Source organism: Syngnathus floridae, chromosome 16 (genome assembly GCF_059516105.1).
Source record: "Syngnathus floridae isolate MCC-2025c chromosome 16, RoL_Sflo_1.0, whole genome shotgun sequence".
In the NCBI taxonomy this organism is placed as follows: Eukaryota; Metazoa; Chordata; class Actinopteri; order Syngnathiformes; family Syngnathidae; genus Syngnathus; species Syngnathus floridae.
Window position 1 is genome coordinate 10455001 of NC_142428.1, and position 10000 is coordinate 10465000.

General features: G+C 45.2%; 1 protein-coding gene across 7 annotated transcripts in view; it reads left to right on the forward strand.

Annotated features, from left to right (window-relative positions):
- npas3 (neuronal PAS domain protein 3) overlaps positions 1 to 10000 on the forward strand; it is a 101664-nt gene that overhangs the window by 78736 nt on the left and 12928 nt on the right. The gene's annotated exons all lie outside the window — the stretch shown is intronic.

The window sequence follows — 10000 nt, forward strand, 5'->3', positions numbered from 1 at the left end:
GTCATGCAATCGACCAGTAGTGGCTAGGCGATCGACCGGTCGATCGCGATCGACGTATTGGGCACCCCTGCACTAGAGTCTGTGTTTCAAAATCAGCTTGTGTCGGCTGCTCGTTTTTCCTAGTGGCCACGGCCACGAGATCTGTTACATACATAAAAATAAATCACCAACTAATAGCATTTGTATTAACTACCTTAGATGAACGGTTGACTCACCGTAGTCTGATTGTGTTAGATAAACGCCGCTAAAGTCGTCGTCAAAGGATGCGTGGACGTCGGCAAAAACGGTGATGTCTACAAACATTACATAAACATTACATCGTGTTTTACAAATAACCCCAGTGTATTATTGTTATTATTATTATTATTTATTATTATTATGCCGACAAAATAGTAACATGACTTACTTTTAACCATCTCGAAACAACTTTCGACGCACTCCGACTCCGCTGATCAGCGCTCATGCGCTGGCTTGTCTTCTCAAAATGATCGCTGGTCATCCGTCCCAAACTAACTTCAAATTCGGCGGAGAAAAGACCACGCCTATGGGGTCACGTGCCGCGAGAACACTCTGCTACCGCTAATGATTTGTGATGTCGTTTTAATGACTCGACCTCAGCTCAAACTATTGTTTGTTAAACATTCTCTTTCAGATGTCTTTTTCAACAAAGTTACACGCAGACAACTCGGAGCCAATAATGTTGACTCTCCTGACTCAACTAGCGGAGGCTCCACAAGCTATTGTATGTCAAATTAGGTGCAGCAACACCTTGACTATCTCCTTTTTTTCATCCCCCTTGACCCCTAGACGCACTGGTTGGTCTAGCTCAGGTGTATCACTTCTTTGAATTCTTTCACAAAAATGCAGGCCCTACACATGCCCATACATGTCCCCATCCAAAAATGGCGACAGCCAAAGATGGCGCCGTCTCAACTGGCGCTATCTTGGCACCCGCCAGACTGGCGTACATGCCCCCCCAATCCAAAATGGCGCCGATTTATGGCGCCATAAAATGCCATAAAATTTTATGTCCCCTACCTCATTTGCATACAATAGACATCAAAGTCTTATACATTGTTCATCAAGTCTTATACATTGTTCATTTGTGTCGCAAGCGCAAGTTGGACACTTTGAAAAATGAGGCAGAAAAACAGGTACAGTTTTTCAGAAAAATTACGAAGCACTCAGAGACTGTCACGCTTGCATTGTTTCAATTGGCTTGGAACATTGCACGGGCTAAAAACCCATACAATGGAGGGTAGTTCGTTAAAAAATGCCTCAGTGACGTAATTGAAATCTTGTCTCCTGAAAACGACAAACTAAAACGAATGGTCTGTCCCGCCACACATAGTAAGTGAAAAAACTTGTGTTTTTGTTTGTGGACTTTGTTGAACTGAGAGTTTGTCTGTGTGAGACAATACACACAATGTTCATTGTTTAAAATGTGGTCTGTGGTCTTAGTACTGTAGGAGTTAATTTATGTCATTATCATGTTGGTGCGTGACATGATAATGTCACACAATAAATTTGGCTGAGCAGAGGTGTGTGTGTGTGTGTGTGTGTGTGTGTGTGTGTGTGTGTGTGTGTGTGTGCGTGCGTTTGTGTGCGTGTGTGTGTGTGTGTGTGTGTGTGCGTGCGTGCGTGCGTGCGTGCGTGCGTGCGTGCGTGCGTGCGTGCGTGCGTGCATGTGTGTAAGAGGAAGGGATGGGGTGATGTTCATGTGTGCTCACGTGTATGATGTGGCTCTTTGCGGTAACACAGTAAATAATGTGGCTCTTAGTCTCTGACTGGTTGGCCACCCCTGCCCTAGTGATTGTAGGAAAGAGACTCAGGCTATGCATTAAATTTAAAAAATCATCAATAATTTGTTGCTTATTTGGATTTAATACCGTATTTGCCGGTGTACAGGTCGACTCGGTGTATAAGTCGACCCCCTAAAATTCGACGGAAATTTACGATTTTATGATATATCCTTTGTATAAGTCGAGCTCAATTGTTGCATTATATTAAACTTCAAAATTCAATATGCGAAATTTATTGACGAAATGTGTTCAAATTCCGGGAGGCCGTGCGCATGCGGCTGTTTATAAGCACCGCGGAGGAGATCGCGGCCGGCAAGCTCGCGCACGCCGCCCGGCACCAACGGGAGGCCGGAAATAGCTCCAAGCCGAGCGGATCGGCACTTTATAAGCACCGCGGAGGAGATCGCGGCGCCTCATTGGACTTCCGGCGAGCTCGCGCACCCGCCCGGCACATCCGGGAGGCCGTGCGCACGAGCCAAGTGGCCGAAAATAGCCCCCGCCGAGCGGATCGGCTGTTTATAAGCACCGCGGAGGTGGTCGCGGCGCCTCATTCGACTTCCAGCGGCCGGCGAGCTCGCGCACCCGCCCGGCACATCCGGGAGGCCGTGCGCACGAGCCAAGTGGCCGAAAATAGCCCCCGCCGAGCGGATCGGCTGTTTATAAGCACCGCGGAGGTGGTCGCGGCGCCTCATTCGACTTCCAGCGGCCGGCGAGCTCGCGCATCCGGGAGGCCGTGCGCACGAGCCAAGTGGCCGGAAATAGCCCCCGCCGAGCGGATCGGCTGTTTATAAGCACCGCGGAGGTGGTCGCGGCGCCTCATTCGACTTCCAGCGGCCGGCGAGCTCGCGCACCCGCCCGGCACATCCGGGAGGCCGTGCGCACGAGCCAAGTGGCCGAAAATAGCCTCCGCCGAGCGGATCGGCTGTTTATAAGCACCGCGGAGGTGGTCGCGGCGCCTCATTCGACTTCCAGCGGGCCGCGCACTCGCGCATGCCGCCCGGTTCAAATTTTCTAAGTGCAACGCACAATGAGATGCATGAGAAACGGCCTTGGTTACCATCACATTTGAAGCGATGAATACGAAGTTAAATTTTATGACTCGGTGTATAAGTCGAGGTCGATTTTTTTCGGTCGATTTTGGATCGAAAAAGGTCGACCAATACACCGGCAAATACGGTATATCAATGTTATAATCCCTGCAAATAAAGATACTTTTGTTGCCTTTTTGTATTATCACACTTTCTATCCATTCTGTGAACGTGTCAATGCTAGAACCAGGAGCTCTACAGGCACAGCTTATAATATATTTTTTCTTTTCAACACTGTATTGTGAGACATTCAAGAAGGTTGTCCCCCACTTGTGTCATAGCCTCTACAATCTTGAATTTCATATTCAAATCAAAATAGATTGCAACATCACCCCCACCTTTACTCTGTTATGTATGAATTCATAGCCTTCCATCTCAAAATGCATTCCCTTCTCAGTCGTAATCCAGGTCTCAGAAAGAGTAATTATATTAAATGGTTGTTTGAATGTGTTTAAATCACAGGTGTCAAACTCAAGGCCCGGACGGGTTCTGCTACGGTTTTGTAGGTAGTACACATTTAATTTATAGCGATGCTGTCACAGCCTACCAATTAAATGTACAATATCTACAAAACCGTAGCAGCACAAATGAAGGTTTTTGCAGCACAAACCAGCACAAACGAAGCACAAACAAACGGTACTATTTTGGGTCCATTTGGAAGTAAATGGGGGGCTGAGTGACGTTATCGCTATAAATTAAATGTGTAATATCTACGAAACCGTAGCAGCACAAACAAACGTTTTTGTGGCACAAACCAGCACAAACAAAGCACAAACGAACGATACCATTTTGGGTCCATTTGTAAGTGAATGGGGGGGAGGGGCTACGTGACGTTATCGCTATAGATTAAATGTGCAATATCTACAAAAACGTAGCAGCACAAACGAAAGTTTTTGCAGCACAAACAAAGCACAAACGAACGGTACCATTTTGGGTCCATTTGGAATTAAATAGGGTGCTGAGTGACGTCATCGCTATAAATTAAATGTGTAATATCTATGAAACCGTACCAGCACAAACAAAAATGTTTGCGGCACAAACCAGCACAAACGAAGCACAAACGAATGGTACCATTTTGGTTCCATTTGGAAGTAAATGGGGGGCTCAGTGACGTCATCGCTATAAATTAAATGCGTAATATCTACGAAACCGTAGCAGCACAAACGAAAGTTTTTGCAGCACAAACCAGCACAAGTGAAGCACAGACGAACGGTACCATTTTGGGTTAATATTGAGCAGATGGGGTCTGGGTGAACTCTGGATGACCTATAAAATAATCTTTCATAACTAAAAAAGCATTGCAGCACAAACGAAAATTTTTACGGCACAAACCACCACAAAAGAAGCACAAACGAAACAGACTATTTTCCTTAAATTTTGCGTGGGGTGGGGGGCCAGCTTCACGCAGGTGCATCTTTACCTTTTCCACCAGTGCCAAGATGTTTTTCTGCTGCATCCTCAGAGCAGAAACGTCTTCCGAAAGGAAGTCAAGTGATTTTTTTTATGTCCTCGACCTCCTCCGTGGACATGGTCAGTTTTTTTTCGGCCCCATATTGCTCACGTTGGTCCCAGCCAATGTTCCCTCTAATTTTTCAAGTGTCTGTGCAAACACACAAGCTCCCTGTGCACACTGTGGACCACTGTGTGCAACACTAGATTAAATAAATAAACTAATAAACAAATAAGTAAGTAAGTAAATAAATAAATAAATATTGTCAATGAGAACTTTAATTTGCTCGGGGTCGGATTTTGTTTTGTGTGACAGCTCGTTCCTTTTCTGTCGATCTTTTGCGCTCTCGCAATACTGTACCTATCCCCTCTCCCATCTTGAGTCTTTGTACAATTTCAACAGCTTTCAAATAACATTTCTGCTGAATGTAACGCTTGAGGATTGTCCAACTTCCATATTTTTCCCTCAGTAAACTCGCCCGCCACTTTGTCTTCGCTGCATGTTTCGCAGAGGAGACCTTTCTCATTGGAAAAAGAGAAAATGTCACCGAGTTTCACTGTTTCCTCTTGTAGTTGCACTCACTCCGACAGCCATCCAAACTTTAAAGAACTGCCGCATCTCTTATTTATTTTGTCTTGGCGTGTGGATGTGTCGCTGCTCATTCGTTTCGCCATGATTAGCTAATTTAGCATTCGCATCGCTTGTCTCCGCCGCACTGTCGTTAGCTAGCTAACCTGCGCGGCACGGATGTGCAGGACTCATATGTGTCATACATATACCGTATTTTCCGGACTATAAGTCGCTCTGGAGTATAAGTCGCACGAGCCATAAAATGCCCCAAAAAGTGAAAAAAAACATATATAAGTCGCTCCGGAGTATAAGTCGCATTTTGGAGGCAATTTATTCGACAAAATCCCACACCAAAAACAGTCATGAACGAGCAACAACAGGCTAAACGATAGCAACAACAGGCTAAACGATAGGTATGCTAACGTGACAAACACAAACAAAGAGCTGAGAACGGGCCTGACGTAACATATAGAGTGATTAAGGACAACTATTACATGAATAACATGTTTATAAAACCATCAGTGTCACTCCAATTCATTAAATAGCAACAACAGGCTAAACGATAGGTATGCTAACGTGACAAACTCAAACAAAGAGCTGAGAACGGGCCTGACGTAACATATAGAGTGATTAAGGACAACTATTACATGAATAACATGTTTATAAAACCATCGGTGTCACTCCAATTCATTAAATAGCAACAACAGGCTAATCGATAGGTATGCTAACGTGACAACCTCAAACAAAGAGCTGAGAACGGGCCTGACGTAACATATAGAGTGATTAAGGACAACTATTACATGAATAACATGTTTATAAAACCATCGGTGTCACTCCAATTCATTAAATAGCAACAACAGGCTAAACGATAGGTATGCTAACGTGACAAACACAAACAAAGAGCTGAGAACGGGCCTGACGTAACATATAGAGTGATTAAGGACAACTATTACATGAATAACATGTTTATAAAACCATCGGTGTCACTCCAATTCATTAAATCCATCGATCGTTCTTTGTCAACAATGGGTGCGCACGGCTGAGGGCGCTTGCACTTCAAAATATTCCACAGGCTCATATAACGATAGATAAACTATATTTCAAATAACTATAATACAAGCCAATAATATTATCAAACCATCCGTGCACTTTAATTCCATTAAATCCATCGATCAAATTCCTCGTCCTTTGTCAACATCGCCGCGCGTGCGCCCTGACGTCAGCCTCGTCTTTATTCCACAGATCTACTATATAACTATATTGTAGCGTTAACAAAGTACAAGGATAGACGTGGGTTTGGTAAACGGCTCTTTATTAAACAAAACAAACTTCCAAGCGTGTGGCGGCGTGGACTGTTAGAGATTTGCTCACTCCAACTTATTTTGCAAGAACCACACGGGAGACAAGCAAGTCCTTTTTAGACACCTGCAGGTGGAGAGTTCACTCGTTCAAGGAATGAAGTCTGAACCCTCGTTCCTGCGAGGGGATATTTATTAAGAGAAACAGAGTGGGGGTTGAGAGTGGGGGTCAGAGTAGACAAATGGCCGAAGCCCCTGGCTGATCAAAGCACAGCAGGGGGTCCTTCACGATGTTGTGTAAACAAAACACTTTGATTGCTTCCTCTGCAGCTAGTCAATCAGTTCAAAAGATCTTAGCACTTTGTTCTACTACTTTTGTTAAGACAGGACAAGCGAGTTTAATTATTACAGGTTACATTCCAACATAATCATAGGATCAAACTAACCTGAAAACCCTAACATGGACTTCCAGACAGACCGGGCGTGCGTAATGGCCATGTCCGAGCCCCGCGCACCGTTCGCGGACAGCCACTCGGCCGAGCGCCGGCCCCCGACTCAGTAGAGTAGGACCGGGCGTGCGTAAAAGCCATAATAGTTTTTCAAACCTTCTATGTCACTCCAAATCCTTAATTCCTTCAAACTCTTTGTCCTCCGTGTCACTTAGAAATGATCACCGCTAATGATGCCGGTAGTCCTTATGTGGGCACGTTTGTATGTAAACAACCGCCGCGCCGCGCTACTGACGTCACTTGAAATAGTAATCCATTGGTACATCACGGTTCTCCAAACTTTCTTTCTGCTGCTCGATTACTGTTTTCAGCTGCATATTTTACAACTTGAAGTTTGTAACCTGCAAAATATGAGTTTCTTTTTGGTGCCATTTTTCTTAAGCCCACCCAGTTGATGAGTCACGGCCAACGGTGAAATTTAGAGCGCCCTCATCCAGTTTCGTCTGAAAATATAATTTTTTTTGGTTGTTTTATCAAAGTCAAAGTCTGCTTTATCGTCGATTTTTTTTTTTTATATGCTAGGACACACAAAGAGATTGAAATTACGTTTCCACTATCCCTCGGTGAGATAGTACACATATGCATACAAGCAATACAAAAAAAAAACAAGAAGGCACAAACAATGAATAAATAAGAGTGTTGAATAAATGATAAATAAACAAATAATAATAAATAATAATAATAAATATAAGAGGAGCAAAAATGGAGCAAGTGTACATACAGCAGACAGTGGACTTGGATATGGTGCTTTAAAGTGTTAATTGCTTTATTTGATGTTTTCTCTATTTTTATGTTTTGAATATGTTCAAGATAAAGATATAAAAGCATGTGAAGTGATCAACTATACTAAAAATAACATGGGAAGTGGTCAACTATACTTGTAAGTGATGTCTTAATGATCAGGTAAAAATTTGTGAAAAAAAACATATATAAGTCGCTCTTGAGTATAAGTGGCCCCCCACCCAAACTATGAAAAAAACCGCGATTTATAGTCCGGAAATTACGGTATGTAGCGTAAGTGAACCATATCATATCATTGGCTGGACACCTGTCAATTACTGATTTATACTACAAAAAGGCACAGAAAGAAAATCACTCGTCCACTTAATTAGATCAGATTACGTCTATCATTAGATATTCATCAATCAGTTCATGCAGAATTCTATTTTGTGCGCAGCATGGAGTTTCTTGTGCACAAAGACTGCGCAACCAGTGCGCAATTGCACAGCTGGGCAGCTTAGAGGGAACATTGGTCCCAGCTATCTCTGACAGCTCAATCTGCTGTTCCCCTGTAAATCTGCTGTTAGCTGTCTGCTAACAAACTCGCCGGTTCACGATCTGCTTAGATTGGTTTAGTTTTTTTGTATTTCCTTTCACTCTTAAGATCCTTGGTTTTGTTAATTCCTCTCTATGTCATGAAGTGAATGGAGCTGGGCGACCAAATGCAGCTTGGACCAGGGTTTATTGAAAGAACTCAAAAGACAGACTATAGATCAGGGGTGTCCAAGTCCAGTCCTCGAGGGCCGCGTTCCTCCATGTTTTCCAAGTTTCCCTCGTTAAACACACCTGTGCAGGAGCCTGATCATTGAATCAGGTGTGTTTAACGAGGGAAACTTGGAAAACATGGAGGAATGCGGCCCTCGAGGACTGGACTTGGACACCCCTGCTATAGATGCTCGACTAGGGACGAGAATAACTGAACAGATAGACGAAACAAGATGAGAACAGACCAGCAACTAGAGAAACAAGAAACAAGAAGACATGAGACGCAAACAATACGACAGGGGAGTGAGGGGCAGACAAGACTTAAATACAAGTCAGCTAACGAGAGGCAGGTGAGGGTGATCACACTGATCAGGGCACAGGTGGGGAGGGGAGAGCCCACAGACACGTGAACCGAAACTATGACAACATTAAAACAAGGAAACGAACTGTGACAGATCTTGACAGTGCCCCCCTCCTCAAGGGACGGCTCCCGACATCCTAAGAAAGAAAAAAAATCCAAAACTGTCCAACAAGGGGCGGGCGGGACTGGGGAGGCGGCCGCACCCCACACGCCACCGAAGGCTGACTGGGTGACAGCCGCTGGATCCGCGCCGCCGGAACTGGTGACGGCCGCAGCATCCGCGCCGTCGGAACGGGGTCGGGGGGCAGCCATGCTTCTTGCACCGCTGAAAGCCAACTGGGTGACGGCCGCTGGATCCACGCCGCCGGAACTGGTGGTGGCCGCAGCATCCGCGTCGTCAGAACTGGGTCAGGGGGCGGCCGTGCGTCTTGTGTCGCTGGAACTGGGTCGGGTGGCGGCCGCACATCACACACCACCGAAGGCCAACTGGGTGACGTCCGCTGGATCCACGCCGCCAGAACTGGTGGCGCCCGCAGCATCCGCATCGTCGAAACTGGGTCGGGGTCGCCCATGCGTCTTGCGCCGCTGGAGCCCCAGTTCTGTGGCGACCATGCAGCAGTTGCGGGAGCCGGCAACGGTTGGTCAAAGCGCTGGTCGCTGAATTGGTCGGATTGTTCTGTCATGAAGTGAATGGAGCTGGGCGACCAAATGCAGCTTGGACCAGGGTTTATTGAACAAACTCAAAAGACAGACTATAGATCCGGGGGTGTCAAACTCATTTTTTTCCACGGGCCGCATTGTAGTCATAGCTTCTTTCGGAGGGCCATTATGACTGTCAACCCAAATAAATGTATGCGCACCTCATGTTATATACAGTAAAAGCTACAAAACAAACTGAAAAATAACTCGTTTTCAAATCAGACGAGTAAAAACTGGTCAAATATTTAAAAAAAAAGATATTAAAAGTAAAGACAATTTGCAATTCTAGTAATGACACACGAATTTGATGCACAATTTGTCTTCGCGGGCCACATAGAATGATGGCCTTATCTGGCCCCCGGGCCTTGAGTTTGACACTGGTGCTATAGATGCTCGACTAGGGATGCGAATAACTGAACAGAAAGATGAAACAAGACGAGCACAGATAAGCAACTAGAGAAATAAGAAACAACAAGACATGAGACGCAAACAATACGACAGGGGAGTGAGGGGCCGACAAGACTTGAATACAAGACAGCTAACGAGAGGCAGGTGAGGGTGATCACACTGATCAGGGCACAGGAGGGGAGGGGCGAGCCCACAGACATGCGAGCCGCAACTATGACAACATTAAAACAACACGTTCGTTTCTTTCACTCTTGAAAACCTTGGCGAAGTTGGAAATGTTGGAACCAAGGTTTAATAATCACTGGCAAAAATACCACAACACAAATCCTT